The sequence below is a fragment of the Carcharhinus amblyrhynchos genome, chromosome 3, assembly GCF_965287045.1.
Source record: "Carcharhinus amblyrhynchos chromosome 3, sCarAmb.v2.hapA, whole genome shotgun sequence".
NCBI lineage: Eukaryota > Metazoa > Chordata > Chondrichthyes > Carcharhiniformes > Carcharhinidae > Carcharhinus > Carcharhinus amblyrhynchos.
In genome coordinates, this window is record NC_137326.1 from 33,782,995 (window position 1) to 33,800,523 (window position 17,529).

Below are 17,529 nucleotides of genomic sequence, written 5' to 3' on the forward strand. Positions count from 1 at the left end.
AGAAGCTTAGGGAAGAAATTCCAGAGTTTAGTTTCTAGGCAGTTGAAGGCACATATTCCAACAATGGAATGATTGAGTTCATGGATGCGACCAGTGGAGGAGCGCTGAAAACTTGAAAGGTTTTAGGACTAGAAGAGATGCAAGTGATTTGATTACAAGAATGAAAATTTTGAAAGTGAAGTGTTGCTTAACCTGGAGCCAACATAGGTAAATGAGCCCAAGGCAAATGGGCTTTGATAAGAGTTACTATATGGGCAGCCCAGTTTTAGTTGATTTCATGATTGTGGAGGCTAGAACTTGGGAGGTTGGCCAGGAATTCATTGAAATAATAAAGTCTAGTTGTAACAAAGGCACGGATGAAGGTTTCAGCAGTAAATGAGTGGGGGCAGGGTGGACTTGGGCAATGTTACAGAAGTGGTAATAAGCATCTTTGTGATTGCATGTGATGTACCTGTGGTTGGAAGTTCCATCATGGGAGTTAAATATGACAGTAAATTTGCTAACAGCCTGGTTCAGCCTCAGAGTCACCAAGGAGAGGATTGGAGTCAGTAGCTACAGAATGGAATTTGTGGTGTGGTAGAAGACAATGGTTTTGGTCTTCCCAGTAATTAATTCAAGGAAACGGGAGCAACATTTTCTGGAAACTTCAAGAGGTGGAAAATGTACCTGCCCTTACAATTTAATTGTTTCTTCACAAGTCAGCTCAGAGTTCTTTCTAAACAAAGTGTTTCTCTCTTTTTGCCTATCAATATAGATTTTTTGAGAAATGCAAATCAATCCAGTGTCCTGTGTTATCTCCATCTGGCTGATTTCAAACAGGAATTATTCTGTTGTTGACTTGTACAAAGAATGTGGCTTGCCATGGGTAATGAAAATTATTGAGAATGAACTTTTGTAAACTTCCATTCTTTGACACTTCAATAAATAATTTCAGCTTATAAGTCTGCTTGTGTTCCATAAATGTCAGCTGAATTATGCTTTAGCCTTCAGCATTTCAAGATGCAACAGAGCTGTTTCAAAAATGTGTCCTTCATATTTAACACAATGCTTTTCACTAAATGAATTTTGTAGTTATTACGAGAAGATTAACTTAACAATGAAGATAAATAACAATGATAAAAGCAATCACAATTTTGTAATCACTGGTACCTTAACGTAACATTTGGTGTGAAAGCCTGTGCAAATCTGTCACCCCAAGCAAAATTAGTTTTTCCCTCCCCATTCTCACCAGAAATGCAGTCACAATTGGTTTTAGCAGTTCTATATGTGGCCATAGATTAGAACTGTTTTGTTTTGGATGCCAAGCACTAAAACATACAGAATCGTAGAATCCATACAGTGCAGAAGGAGGCCATTTATCCCATCAAGCCTGCACCAACCCAAGCCCTATCCCTGTAAAACCCACTTACTTACCCTGCCAGTTGCCTTGACACTAAGAAGCAATTTAGCATGGCCAATCAACCTAACCAGCAAATCTTTGGAATGTGGGAGAAAACCACACAGACAGAGAATCATGCAAACTCCACTGTAACCGGAGGCCGAAATTGAACCTGGATCCCTCATGTTGTAAGATAGCAGTGCTAAATGCTGCGTCACCAAGCCACTGTTAATGTATGTACACACTTCCCACAATAACATTATGTGGTCATACTTTCACACCAGCATTGAAAGTTGGCTACATTAACATTCAGAATTGAATGTAAACAATGGCCCATAGCAATGCAGCACGTAGAGCAGTTCACTAGTTTAATAATCTTAATCTTTAACCACCTGCCGGAAAACTTACAGGCTCAAAATCGCAGTCTGTTTTACATCCCTTCCATTGAAATCGGGGGAGAGTGAAATCAAGCTGGATATAAAACAGCTGGCTAATTTAATCTTGTCAGTTTCTCACTGAGCGAGTTAGGTTAAAATTATCCCTGATGTTGAAATGATGCTTAGCAACCATTTTGTAATTAGCTCCACGGAAAAATAGATGTGCACAGGGATGAGTGAGCAGAGGTAAGTGTTGTTTCATGCAAGTCTAATTTCGACATATTGTTTCATGTTATGATCAGTGAGCCTTTATCAAACTCCTTCTATGTGTGTATTGCATGAAGGAAGAAACGTTTCCAACCAGGAGTGAATGAACTATTAGCCTTGTTATGTGCGCAAGCACTATTAATAAAATTGCATTTGTGTCCCAAGAATCAGCGAGCAGAATAGTTACGGAACATTTATTACAGCTCGCAACCTCGGTGTCTGTAGTATTTTGAACAGTCCATAATGGCTGTAATTTCTTTCAAATTACTTTAAATAATCTCTTCAGAAAATCCAGTTTAGTAAAAAAAACCACTGAATTGCTGAAAATGCATGAATAGTATAGCCATCTTGCCCTTTCTCCACCACATAAAAAGACAGAAGTTCAACCTGTGATGAAAGGATGAAAACAGCAAATGGCCTGGAAAGTTCTGGATGAATTAAAAATGGAGATACCACCATCTGAAAACAGGATGATCTTGTTCTCTGCCAGGTTGAAGAGACCATATCATAAAATCATAGTATTCTTATAATGCGGAAGGAGGTCATTCAGTCCGTTGATCCTGTACCAACAACAGTCCCAGCCAGGCCCTATCCCAGTTGCCCCACGTATTTACCCTGCTAATCTCCCTGACAGTAAGAGGCAATTTAGCATGGCCAATCTACTGAACCCACACATCTTTGGACTGTGGGAAGAAACCCCTGCAGATACAGGGAGATTGTCTGTGCGAAGTTTGCACAATGACTTGAGGCTGGAATTGAACCCAGGTCCCTAGTGCTATGTTGCAGCAATGCTAACCACTGTATTACCCTACAGAGTACAATTTTAAGCAAGTTGAATTAGTCAGTTTCAGTACTCCTCATTTTTATCTACTTAATAAAAAGTATACAGTGATTTACTTCTTTGCAGCAATTACGTTTGTGCATAAGGAAAAAAACAGAAATATCACCTATCAATAAACTGATGACTGAAGTATTACATCACCTCCACTTTCTCATCCTATTTTTATATCTTTTGATCCTCTAAGTGCCTAGAATCTATTGATTGCTGTCTTGATTATACTGATTGACTGAGCATCCCCAGCTCTCTGGGGTAGAGAATTAGAAAGGTTCCCAAATCTCTAAGTGAAGAAATTTCTTCTCAGCTTTAAATGGCTGAAGTCTTACCTTGAGACTGTAACTGCTACTTATACGCCGGAACTCTACCACCTCGCCTGCCACGGATTCGGAGCAGGCGAGGGCCGGACAATGGAAATCTCTGACTTCGGGCGTGAATTTCTAATCTCGCTCAAGCGAGGCCTGTTGTCTCTCCATACTCCCAGATCTACCTTGTCAAACTCGAAAATTTTTATATGGTTCAATGAGATCACATCCTCAGTCTTCAAAACTCCACAGAATAGGGGCCCATTTCACTCCATCTCTCCTTATTGGACAGGCCTTTCATCCCAGGAATCAGTCCAATGAATCTTTGTTGGATCCACCTCTAAGCCAAGTGTAACCTCCTCAAGATAGGGTGGCCAAAACTGTGGCCTCAGCAGTACCATATATGGTTGCAACAGGATATCCAGAAATCAGGAGCCATTTCAGTTAAAAAATGGTACCTGGTGCCATCTCTGGTCTAACCCATACCCAAGCTATGTTTTTAAAACTAAAAGCATAAATATTCCATCCATGCAGCAGAAGTATTCAGAGTAGGCAGATTGGGACATCAGTCAGTGCCTAAAGCTCATTAGACACCCAACCTGCTATTTGGACCTCGCTGTTTCAGAAAACTAGTGAATGAATGTTATCATTTGAGTCTGTCTCTATTTCTTCATAAGAGTTACACATTACAAGCATGTACCTCCTATTTCAGACACACCACAGTTTCAAGAAATGCTTCTTTATATCTGCTCAAGTGAAACTCTAGTTAATGCCCACCATCTGCAAACAATTAAACATGATTAATATACAATTAAAAATGTCCTTATTTCTCTTTAAGTAAAAAGTAAAATTAATAAGCATAAGCAATTTTTTTAAAAAGCAAATAAAAAGCCTCCATATTCTATACAAAGCATTAGATTGCAAGATACCTCGCCTGTAGGACCTGTGACAATTCTTTGTACAATCATTTCATTTTGGAAAATAACCAAACCATTGATGACTGGCATCAACCCATTTAATTTTAGAGATTTCCTTTCTCCCCAGCATTTCTTTCAAGCCAGTATCTTTCGAAAACATTTTCTTACTCACATTTTTCATAGTGTACATTACCCCACCATGAAATAATTATCTGCAGAACATTCAATGGGTCTACTATCTTCAGTAAGTTTTCAAGTTTTATGGTTATTTATTGGTATCACAAGTAGGCTTACATTAAGACTGCAATGAAGTTACTATGAAAATCCCCTAGTTGCTACACTTCAGCGCCTGTTCGGGTGCAATGAGGGAAAATTTAGTATGGTCAATGCATCTAACCATGTCTTTCGGACTGTGGGAGGAAACCCACACAGACGCAGGAAGAACACGTGGACTCCGCACAGACAGTGACCCAAGCTGGGAATCAATCCCGGGTCCCTGCCAGTGTGAGGCAGGAGTGGTAAACGCTTATGCCCTTGTGTAGAATTTCATTGAAAATATCTAACAAATAGAATCTTATATCTACTGCCTATGTAGCAGCCAGTGTTTCAACAGCTAAAATTACTTAAACAATCCTTTTAATTTTCTTAGCCTCCCAAGCTAAAGGGTATCTCCCATTTTCACCCGTAAGAAATATTATGAAACCAGCTGCTCCAGATTATCCATCAGGAAGATTAGCATGAGAAGCACCACTAAAATTGTGGAGTTTCATATTCTTTGGGCCACCTGGGAATGGGAACTTAAGTATGCATATATCTAGATTTAATTTTTTTAATATTATTCACCCTTGGGACATTTTCTACTTTAGTCTTGCATCAATTGTATTTAATATCAAAACTAAATCCTGTCTAAACTGAGTGTCCAACTAGTTCAATGGCTAATGTCTCTCTAGATATTGAATCATAAGATAAGATCCTTACAGTACAAAACGCAACCTTTCAGGCCATCGAACCTGCACCAACAACAACCTCACTCAGGCCCTACCGTTGTAATCCCACCTATTTACCCTGCTAAACCCCCTGACATTAAGGTACAATTTAGCATGGCCAATTAACCTAACCTGCACATCTTTGGACTGTGGGAGGAAACTGGAGCGCCCAGAGGAAACCCATGCAGATATGGGGAGAACATGCAAAGTTTACACAGTGACCGAAGGTCAGAATTGAACACGGGACCTTAGCACTGTGAAGCACAATGCTGCCCATCTTGCAATATACCTTTCAGTGGTGACCCAGCACAATTCATTGAGATGGCAGTAATTTTTGACAAAGTCATTCCAGACCTACTCTCCTCAATATTGGAACTAATATATTTCAATTCCACAAGCCAGAATTCCAATTCTGCTCTAACCTTATAACACAATTCTCAAATTTCACAATATCACCCTCTAAGAAACCATCCACATGCCTAAAAGTTTTCCTTTATGATACCAATAAAACATTGTGGGATTTGCTTTTAGATTGAGCATAATCTATTTTCAGCAAAGTAGATCACACTGCAAAATGCCATACCCGGAAAGCATCATTCAGGCCTGCTGCCTCTTTGGGTAGTTCCAGAAACACCTCTGTCTGAACAGTATAATGCTTTAGAAAAACAACTTGTAAGACAACTGACCTACACTTTCATGAATCTGTGGCCATTGGAGTTAAGATTTTCATTATTTATTTTCCACTTCTTGGAGAGTATGCTCTAACATCTGTATTATTTCATAGTTGCTCTTCAAAACCCCAAGCAACCAGCCTGACTTCACCCTTAGAGGTCCCATCTGCAAGGAATTTTTTTAGTACAAGCCACTTTTCTGATAAAGTTGGTTACCTCTTATGAAACCAGCTGCTCTAGATTATCCATCAGGAAGATTAGCATGAAAAGCACCACTGAAATTGTGGCGTTTTGTATTCTTTGGGCCACCTAGGAATGGGAACTTAAGTATGCATACATCTAGATTCAATTTTTTTTTATATTTTATTCACCCTTGGGACATTTTCTACTTTAGGGTCTTGCATCATTGTATTTAATATCAAAACTAACATTCTGTCTAAACTGAGTGTCCAACTAGTTCAATGGCTAATGTCTCTCTAGATATAGAATCACAGGATAACATCCCTACAGTACAAAAGGCAACCTTTCAGCCCATCGAACCTGCACCAACAACAACCTCACCCAGGCCCTACTGTTGTAATCGCACATATTTACCCAGCTAAACCCCCTGACATTAAGGCACAATTTAGCATGGCCAATTAACCTAACCTGCACATCTTTGGACTGTGGGAGGAAACTCGAGTACCCAGAGGAAACCCATGCAGACACGGGGAGAACATGCAAAGTTTACACAGACAGTGACCCAAGGTCAGAATGAACTCCAAATTCTCTTGAACTATCTAATTGCCTTCATCTCACCCCTCTTAATTAGTCTATCCTTAAATTTATTGGCAACCCATAAATCTTCACACCCACCCTAGGGGCGTTTGTTTCAAGTCTTTTTCAGAGAATATTCTGTGGCCTCTTTCATTGTGTAATCCTTCTTAAACTACAGATTCTACTTGCACTTTTATGCCTGTTGGGGACTATAAACTGCAAGATCTCCTTCTTTAACTGGGCTCTTTCTTCAGTGTACGATTGTGTTCTGGCACAAGAGTCACTTCTGGACTCGTCATCAGTACTTTGCTGTGCTTCAATACTTCCCACTCTTGCGCCCTATTCTGCCAGTCCATTGACTTCACTTCTTGGCCATTGTCCTGGTTTTTTCTGCATCTGCCAATTGTTGCATCCCTCCAATCACTTCACCCCTCTGGAATTAATATAACTCGGGCCCACTATGGCCAATCCACTTTAGATATAATAGTTCTGTTTTCAGGAACTTCACAAAATACCTGAGCATTTGGCAGGCAAAATGTTTCATTTACTGCCATCAGCTGCTCAGTGTGTTGAGATTTTGTAATTAATCGTGAATAATTTGGTTGACGTATTTGGTAAGTACTCTTACCATCATGACTATTATCTGGTCTGGATCTTTTTACTCCCTATGTTCCTATCTTTTATAGTATACTAAATCTCCTGAATTGCAGTCTGCTTCAGATGGCCTTTTGCAATGTCTCGGAGCTCTCCGAATTTTCTGTGAGACCTCAGACTTGATGAAAGCCTGCAGGTAAAACTTTCAAATGTTCAGAAATGAATCAAACCAATTGTAGTATTTTTGCAAGCAGGAGGACTATCACAAAGCTCAATAGGTAATTAGGATTTCAACTATAAACAGGCTAATAGGGACTGTATCCTTTAACTATGCAGCAAATTCTTTGCATAAACCACTCATGCCAAGGCAGTTGTGAATTTGCTGTCTGGTTGATCAGTTCTGAGTTTATGCAGCATTTTATCGATTACCACTGATTCCTTTCACAGAGTCTGTTGCTGAAAGGACTTTCAGCTGCAGTATTCATGACCAGAATGTTCAAGTCTTCCCAAGACACATGTCTCTAAAGTTGTCATTGACAAATTCCCCTCCATCATCAGTCAGAAAATTTGCTGGTGCTCCAAATCCAGACCCTATGCCTTTTTCCATGGTTTTGTCTTTAGCTGCACTGTATGTTATTGTAGAGAAACTGAATCTGGGCAAAGATCTACAAAATTTTGAACAAAGATACTTCTGGCTTCATCACTTACCTTTAGATTCTTTGTAATTACTTGTTAACATCATATTCCAGTGGAAGTGGGAGTCTGTTCCAATACTTTTTGTGTATTTCTCACTTTTGGTAATCTTGACTATCACCCTCAGATACAATTCATCAAACACAGCTAGATCCTTTAGCAGGGTTTTTAACTTCTAGCAAATAGGGTGATCAGAAACAAATGGGCTGGGTTTTGCCACCCCACCGCCCTCTCATGGCAGATTTTCCAGCAGCAGAAACGTCTCGCCATTTACCACTGATGAGATCTTCCAGTCGTGTCAAAGCCACATGCTTACAAACAACGCTGCTGGGGAACCTGCCAAGGGGGCTCGCTTTCAGTGGGACTGGAAGATGTATTCGGCGAGAATGGCTGGAAAATTCCACCCATGGCTTTGTTAAAGGGATACAATAATGTCCTGCCTGGGTAGACAGCAGATCCAGTGACTTTACAATATAATTGCCTTATCATGCTACATGTCAGGTTGCATTTGTGCAACAGCATATGTATTACACTAGAGACTATGGGCAAGATTCTCCAATCTTGTCCATGCCTCTCCCGCTGCACGTAAGAATGGAAAATTTAGCGTTCGAGCCAAAACTCCATTCACTTCCAGTGGCACTGGAGAATTCCAGCTGTTAAGAGGGTTTTCAGGGTGTATTAGTACAGATAACATGGCTTACTCCAGCTATTTCACAGAAAATTACCACTTTCTTTGGAGACCTCATGCATGTCATCACCAAACATCACGCAGATAGCATTTTTATACTAATTAATCTTGTATTGATTCTCACTACTCAGTAAACCTAGATAACACTTTAACATTTATATAGATGATCTGGAGGAGGGAACCGAGTGTGTGGTGTCGAAATTTGCTGATGACACCAAGATTGGTGGAACGGCAAATTGCACGGAGGGTGTGGAGAGTCTGCAGAAGGATCTAGATAGGCTGGGCGAATGGGCCAGGAACTGGCAAATGGAATTTAATGTTGGCAAGTGCGAGGTGGTCCACTTTGGTAGGAATAATGGTAGGAAGGACTATTACTTACATGGCGAAAAACTGCAGCAGGCGACGGTGCAGAGGGACCTCGGGGTCCTTGTGCATGAGTCGCAAAAACCCAGCCTGCAGGTGCAGCAGGTGGTCAGGAAGGCTAATGGGATGCTGGCCTTCATAGCGAAGGGGATTGAATATAAAAGTAGGGAGGTCTTGCTGCAGCTGTATAGGGCATTGGTGAGGCCGCAGCTGGAGTACTGTGTGCAGTTTTGGTCGCCGCACTTACGCAAGGATATTTTGGCCTTGGAGGAAGTGCAGAGGAGGTTTAATAGGCTGATACCGGAGTTGAGGGGGTTGAACTGTGAGGAGAGGCTGAATAAACTAGGCTTGTACTCGTTAGAGTTTAGAAGAATGAGGGGAGATCTCATTGAGACGTATAAGATGATGAATGGGATGGATAGGATAGAGGTGGAGAGACTCTTCCTGCTCAGAAAGGACAGTAGGACTAGGGGGCACAGCCTCAAGATAAGGGGGGGGGGGATGGTTTAGAACGGAGTTGAGGAGGAACTTCTTCACTCAAAGGGTGGTGAATCTCTGGAATTCTCTGCCCGTTGAAGTCGTGGAGGCTGCCTCGCTAAATATTTTTAAGACGCAGGTTGATGGGTTTTTGATAAGCAAGGGGATTAAGGGTTATGGGGAGAGGGCGGGAATGTGGAACTGAGCCACGACAGATCAGCCATGATCTTATTGAATGGCGGGGCAGGCTCGAAGGGCTAGATGGCCTACTCCTGCTCCTATTTCTTATGTTCTTATGTTCTTAATCTGTTCTACATGTTATTCATAGAATCATAGAAAGATGGAGGCACTCTTCAACATAGACAGAAGAGCCCATGATTAACATTTATCGTAGGACTAAAACCTTTGACCAATACTCCTGCTCCTATTTCTTATGTTCTTATGTTCTGATCTTTTCTGCCTCAGAATCCTCTTTGTCATGTATTGTTTTGAGGATTCTGCCTCTCTGCTTTGGACAGTTCAGCTCATAATGATGCTTTTAGTCACACCTGAAGAACTTAATAACTTTCTTTGGGCATTCCTGGGATTCATTCACTTATTGTTGCTGTTCCAAGTCTATATTCTGCTGTAATAACCAGATCTGCTAAAGGTACTTACATCCTCATTCTGCCTCTATTACTCCTCTATTCCATTGACAACTGTGTCATGTATCAGTTGCATTTCAAAACCAGGCAATCATTGTGCCTCTTATACTTAGTGTCATCATGGAATTTCTTACTTGTTCCACCAAGGCTGCAGCAAATGGCTGTTTCCCAGGATGTTTTTTCAAGACAGCAGATATTTGATCCAATTTTGAGAATCAAACAGCAGTTAGAACCAAGAGCTCTGTAATGCCCTAACACATTGTAACAATTTAAGCATAAAAACAAGGGATCTCTCATCTGGATTTCACCAACCCTGAAAGTCCATGATTCATTCCTCTATTGAGCAATCATCTGTTTTCCAAAATCTATCAAATGCCGATGAATGATAATGTTGGAGCCAATCTTTACTCAGTCTTACATTTAGTTACAGTGTTAATCTCCACAAGTATACATTTCCTAAATCAACCACATCACAGTTTCAATAAACGTCTTTTTATGTATGCTCAATTAAAACAACAGCGAATGCCACCACCTGCATACAGTTAAACACAATCAACATACAATTAACACTCACCACTCTGGTTAATGCCCTCTTTTCGACATGCACAGCTGAGCATGCATTCAGCTGCACAAGACCAGTCCTGCACCTCCAAACCCCATCTCCACCAGCATGATTTAAATGCATCTCATGCATCTTGTTTTTGAATCATAGAGTCTGTACGCAGAAGGAGGTCAATAGACCCATCAAGCCTGCACTGACAACAATCCCACCCAAGCCCTATCCCCATAATCCCACATATTTATCCTCCTAGTCCCCCTGACACTGAGGGGCAATTTAGCTGGGCCAATCAAGCTAACCCACATGTCTTTGGAGTTTTTTGGTTATCTACTTGCTACTGGAGAGATAGTCGAAATGCTAGTTTGTTATGGAGGCAGTGCTGGTCATACTTCTCCAGGTTTCTCCATAATCCATTGTCTCTGAGCCATATGCAGCGTGGGTATCAATATTGCTCTGTGGACCATGAGCTGAGTCTGCAAGGTCCTGCAAATCTATTGTCAGGATAGGTGCAGCAAATCATTGTTCTCATTTAAGCCAACATCCCCAACACCAAAGCATTGACCATGCTTGATCATCATCCGCCTGCCTGTCAGATGACACCTAAAACTAGCCTTCTACTTGAAGCTGCGATATGGCAAGCAAGCCCCAGGAGGGCAGAGGACACCGTCAGAGCTGCCTTGAAAAAGTTCAACATCCCTGTTGACACCTGGCAATCCCTGGTCCAAGACCACCACAAACGGAGGAAAAGTGTCTGGGAATGAACTGAACACCTCAAGTTTCATTGACGAGACAAGCTGAAGCCAAATATCAACAATCAAAGTAGCGTGTGACAATCCACACACCCCACCTACCCCGTCCTCCAACCACTCTCTGCCCACCTGGGACAGAGACTGTAGGCTACTCATTGGACTCCGCAATCAGAACTTATTTTTAATGTGGTAGCAAGTCATCCTCGACTCCAAGGGACTGCCTATGAAGAAGAAGAAGAATGATTTGTTGGAGGAGTTTTGAAAAGTTAGTTAAGTCAGCAGGAAATGGTGGATATTGTGAAGCTATTAGGTTTTTCTGAAATTTCTCTGAATGCACCACATATGATGAGAAGGGGGGTGTAATAACTAGAAATGAGAAAATGGCTGAGGCATTGAACAGGTATTTTGTGTCAGTCTTCACAGTGGAAGACATAAATAACATGCCAAAAATTGATGACAGGAAGGCTATGGCAGATGAGAACCTAGAAACTATCATTACCACGAAAGAGGTAGTGTTGGGAAGTTAATGGGGGCTAAAGGTAGACAAGTCTCCAGGTCCTGATGGAATGCATCCCATGGTACTAAAAGAGATGGAGGCAAAAATAGCAAATGCACCAGTGATAATTTACCAAAATTCGCTGGACTCTGGGGTGGTTCCCGCAGATTGGAAAACAGCAAATGTGACTGTTTAAAAAAGGAGGTAGACAAAAGGCAGGTAACTATAGGCTGGTTAGTTTAACTTCTGTAGTAGGGAAAAAGCTTGAACCTATCATCAAGGAAGAAATAGTGAGACATCTGGATATAAATTCTCCCATTGGTAAGACGCAGCATGGGTTCACAAAGGGCAGATCATATTTGACTAATTTGGTGGAGTTCTTTGAGAACATTATATATGCAGTGGACAATGGGGAACCTGTGGATGTGGTGTATCTGGACTTTCAGAAGGCATCTGACAAGGAGCCGCACTAAAGATTGCGATATAAGATAAAAGTGCACAGTGTTACATGTAATGTATTAGCATGGATAGAGGACTGGTCAACTAACAGAAAGCAAAGAGTGGGGGTGCTTTTCTGGTTGGCAATCAGTGACTAGTGGTGTGCCTCAGGAATCAGTGTTGGGACCACAATTGTTTATGATTTACATAGATAATTTGGAGTTGGAGACTAAATGAAGTGTGTCAAAATTTGCAGATGACACTAAGATGGGTGAAAGAGCAAAATGTACAGAGGACACTGAAAGTCTGCAAAAAGATGTAGATAATCTAAGTGAGTGGGCGACGGTCTGACGGATGGAGTACAATGTTGGTAAATGTGAGATCATCCATTTTGGTAGGAATAATAGCAAAATGGACTATTATTTAAATGGTCAAAAATTGCAGCACGCTGCTGTGCGGAGGGACCTGGGTGTCCTTCTGCAGGAATCTCAATGAGTTGGATTGCAGATGCAGCAGGTAATTAAGAATGCAAATGAAATTTCCTCCTTTATTGCTAGAGGGATGGAGTTTAAAAACAGTGAGATTATGTGGCAGTTGTATAGGTGTTGGTGAGGCCACACCTGGAGTACTGTGTACAGTTTTGGTCTCCTGACTTGAGAAAGGATATACTGGCACTGGAGGGGGTGCAGAGGAGGTTCACTAGGTTGATTGTGGAGTTGAAAGGATTGGCTTATGAGGGGAGACTAAGTAGGCTGGGGCTACACTCGTTGGAATTCAGAAGAATGAGGGGAGATCTTATAGAAACATATAAGATTATGAAGGGAATGATCAGATAGAAATAGAGAAGTTGTCTCCACTGGTGGTTGAAACTAGAACTAGGAGGCATAGCCTCAAAATAAAGGGAAGCAGATTTAGGACTGAATTGAGGAGGAACTTCTTCACACAAAGGGTTGTGAATCTGTGGAATTCCCTGCCCAGTGAAGCAGTTGAGGCTACCTCACTGAATGTTTTTAAGGCAAGGACAGATAAATTTTTGAACTATCAAGGAATTAAGGGTTATGGTGAGTAGGCAGATAATTGGAGCTGAGTCCACAAAAAGATCAGCCATGATCTTATTGAATGGCGAAGCAGGCTCAAGAGGCCAGATGGCCTACTTAAGTTCCTGGTTCTTATGTTCTTATTTTCTTATACTCCCAGACGTTGGCTATAGTTGCATTGCCTCTTGGACTTGCAGTACCGGAAGGAGATGGTGCAGAGGCAATAAAGAAGAAAAGCTGCTTACAGAGGGCAGAGGCAGACAACTTTTGGCAGGATTCAATAATCATCCACGATCAACAAGGAGCTCTTCTCCCTGCAGCTAAATCAGAAATAGTATGTTCAGCTACTATACTTCAAAAAGGCAGCAAAAAAACCCACATATTTATGAAATGCCTTTCACAACCACTGGTTGTCCAAAAGCACTTTACAGCCAATAAGTACTTTTTTGAAGTGCAGTCGCTGTTGTAATGTAGGAAACACTGTAGTCAATTTGCACATAGCATGCTCCCACAAACAGCAGTGTGATATCCCATCCAGAGTCAGAGATTGAGAATACCGCGGGAAGAGATGGTTAGTTGGGGGTGTCTGCTGAGGGAGTGGAGATGTGGGATTTGGGGTGTGGGGAAGTCTCCTGAGGGGGTCAGGAGTGTGAGGGGATGTCCTATAATGAGGTTGGTCTGAGCCTTTACAACAGTTACCCAGAAGTTAGAAGAGATTTTATTTCTCCTAATATTTTATGAGTAATTATTTGGTGGAACCCTGATTTAAACTGCATTTCCAGATGTTTCCCAGCACAGAGTAATTTCACAGAGGAAGTTTTCACTTCTGGATAATTGCCATGTAAATGCTTACCTGTCTGAGAGGGATTCCCCAGCTCATCTTTGATGTACCTCCCCAGTCAGCTTTGGGGAGTTTGGAAGTTTCAGCCTACATCTCTTAACATAAAGAAATGTAACCTTGCCACTTGTTTTTTGTCATTTGCCTCTTGTTTTTTGTCATTTGCCTCATAATCTGTATCAGCTGATAACCCTCTCTTTTGCCACTGAAAACAGATTTTCTTTGTTTATTTTATCAAAACCAACCCTGATTTTCAACAGGTTTAAAATCTTCCCTTAACCTACATTGCTCTAAGGTGAATATTCTCAGCTTTCTCATTCTTCTGAGTAATTGAAGTCCCACATCCCTGGCATTATTCTAGTAAATTTCTTCTGCACTTGCGTCAAGGTCTTGACATCCTTTCTACAATGTGATGCTGAAGGTGGGTGGGTTGGGTAAGAAGTTAAAATATTGAAAAACTGAAATAGGACCTCTGACTCTTCACCTTTCCCCTCTCACAATGTCTGCCTTTGCTCAGTGACATCCTTGACTCTGGCACAAGGAGGGCAGCATGCCATCCTGAAGTCACATCTGCATCTGCAAAAGTACCTATCAGTTTTCCTTATGGCTGCTCTACTCACCTGCTAAATCCACCTCTTCCCTCATACAGAAGAGCCACACATGTGTCGTGGATATAGCTCTGCCTGTACTCTGTAGGTCACTCTCAGCAGTATTCAGAACAATACCAGTTGGAAGGTGAGGTGCACCACAGGGACTCCTGCACTAGCTAGCTTCCTTGACTAAAATAAAGCTAAATATTGCAGAAATCTGAAATTAAAAACAGAAAATGCTGGTCTCTGCAGTCAGATTTGCCAGACATGCTGAGCCTTTCCAGCACTTTTCTGTTGTTATTTCAATCTTCCTTGTTGTCAGGCAGTCACCCATCCTGTCTTTTCTGCATTCTCTAATGCTGTAGCACATCCAGAAATGTGTTAACCACAAATCTCTGATCTCACTGATACATCGGATGACTCCAGCCAGCATTTAAATTCCAAAACCTGAAGTTTGAGCTACTCTAGCAGAATGTAGCAGACTCGAGCTTGATCGACTCATCCTGCATGTGGGATTCTCCAGGCCATGAGAAGATCCAGGATTTCTCACTTGTCACAGAAGGTGCTGAGGTATCCTGACATGACTTACTTTCTGGACTATTAACTAGAAGTACTAGCTACTCACCAATCAACTCCTTCTTTGACTATGACATTACTATAGTTGTTTTGCAGATCGGGGCAGGATTCTTCAGCTGTTCATGCCAGCAGGATTCTCCCATCCCACGGCAGTGAACAAAATTTGGCTGACCATCAAATTCTCTGTCCTCTGGCAGCAGTGGCAGGCATGAACGGCTGGAGAATTCCGGCTGTTGCATTTGTGCTGGTGATTTCTCAGGAGACTCCTTATTGCTGCGTTCTATCTCCAGCCAGGAGGTCCTTTGCTTCTGCCCAGGAGATTCTGGGCCTCTCTTTCCCCTACTTTAACCCTTTGCAGCTGCATTCTGCCTCCATCCAGGTGTTCCACCAGTGTTACACAAGTGAGTTTGTGGCTGGGATTTTCCAGCTCTTCATGCAGGTGGGATCTTCCAGTCCCACCAATGTGAATAGAGATTTCAAAGACTTTCTAACCCTGGCATTGTGAAATCCAAGGTGGGATGGGCTGAAAATTCCGGCCTTTGTGTTGGTAATGCCCCCACCGAGTACAGTAGTCCAATCATCCTGTTTCAAATCACTTGCCAACTTTGCAAACCTAGTCCTCTTTACATTTAGAACTAACTTTAAAATTTCGGCAGGTTTGCTTTAACTGATCAATTTGAGCTGATTACTGTTGTGGTCACAATTGTCCATGGTCATGTGACACTGCATCAGGGTCGTTATACAGAAACAAACCAAGATCCCAATTGCTTGCAGCTTATTCCTAATGTGTTGTGTAAGGGAACAATTATAAATTATACCTGACAAACTTTCAGCTGTCCTGTCCTCAATACCAAATGATCACCTTTGCACACTATACCCATACAAAACAAATGCTTAAGAAATTCAATGCTTCTCAAAACTAACCCATCAACTCACCCCTCTCCCTCATCTCTCAGTAAAATGTGTAGCCAGATTGGGCTGGAACAGGCAGCACTCTTTTTGATTTCACTGAATAATTTTCATTATAACTGGTATTTGTGTAAATACCCAGTCATGCAAAATCACTCAAAGCTCTTTTCATTAGATTTTGACAGTAGCGTAATACAATTCTTTATCACTGTTTTTCTCCGGAAGTCTACTTGTGTCAAATTCTGTAACGTAAAAAAAAACTGGATTTTGCCATTTTTAAAATATCATTCATGGCATATTGACCTCACTGGCAGACCAGTATTTATTACCCATCCCTAATTGCCCCTGAGAAGATGTGATGAGCCACCTTGTTGTATTGCTACAGTTTGTGAAGTGTAGGTTCACCCACAGTGTTGTTAGGTTGGATTTCCAGGATTTTGATCCAATAATGATGACACAATAGTGTCTCATATATTTCCAAGTCAGGATGTTGTGTGACTTGAAGATGAACTTTCAGACGGTGGTGTTCCCATACACCTGCTTTTCTTTGTTCCGTTGTTATTAATAGTGATAAATTCTAAATCAAGTACAAGTTCCTGGATCATTATCTGAAGAAGAACATAAAGAAGACTCTGATTAAGTAACAATGAAAAATTAGCCCTTACTGGAATCTAAATTCAGCACAGGAAAGAAGAGACAAATGGTCTCCTACTAGGCTAAAATCTCTGTGTTTTCTTAATTTTGTGACATTTCCATTGTCTCTTTCCTTCCTGTCCTTTCTGCAAAAAGTCTATGTTCCATTCATCTTCCTGTATAATACTGACTACAAAACAAAAGAATAAAGAAAATTACAGCATAGGAACAGGCCTTTCGGTCCTCCAAGCCTGCATCGACTATGCTGTCTGATGGAACTAAAGCCCCCTACCCTTCCTGGGACCTTATCCCTCCATTCCCATCCTATCCGTGTATCTGTCCAGACTCCCCTTAAAAGTCACTATTGTATCTGCTTCCACTACCTCCCCTAGCAGCGAGTTCCAGGCACCTACCTCTGTGTAAAAAAACTTGCCTCATACATCTCCTTTAAAACTTGCCCCTCGCATCTTAAACCTATTCCACTGCTGCAGAACCTTGGGGGAAATACATTTGTATAACAGAGGTTTCATTGAGGCCTTCCACAAATATTAGCAAATGTGCTCAAAATAGAAGTGCCAGGACTTTTAGCAATGAAAGAGGATGCTAAATGGATTAAAAATGCAAATAGAAGCTACATTCAGTTCCTCAAACAAGGAACTTGCTTTGCCGCCGCATCAGTCAAAATGGGATGGAATTACCTGTAGTCCTTTCTCAGCCATATACACTTAATTTAAAAATCAGTTCAGGATTCTT

At 41.4% G+C, this 17,529-nt stretch overlaps 1 protein-coding gene across 2 annotated transcripts in view; it reads left to right on the top strand.

Annotated features, from left to right (window-relative positions):
- The window catches only part of LOC145338627 (receptor-type tyrosine-protein phosphatase gamma-like), a 693,461-nt gene that overhangs the window by 577,597 nt on the left and 98,335 nt on the right, over positions 1-17,529 (top strand). The window lies entirely within an intron of this gene.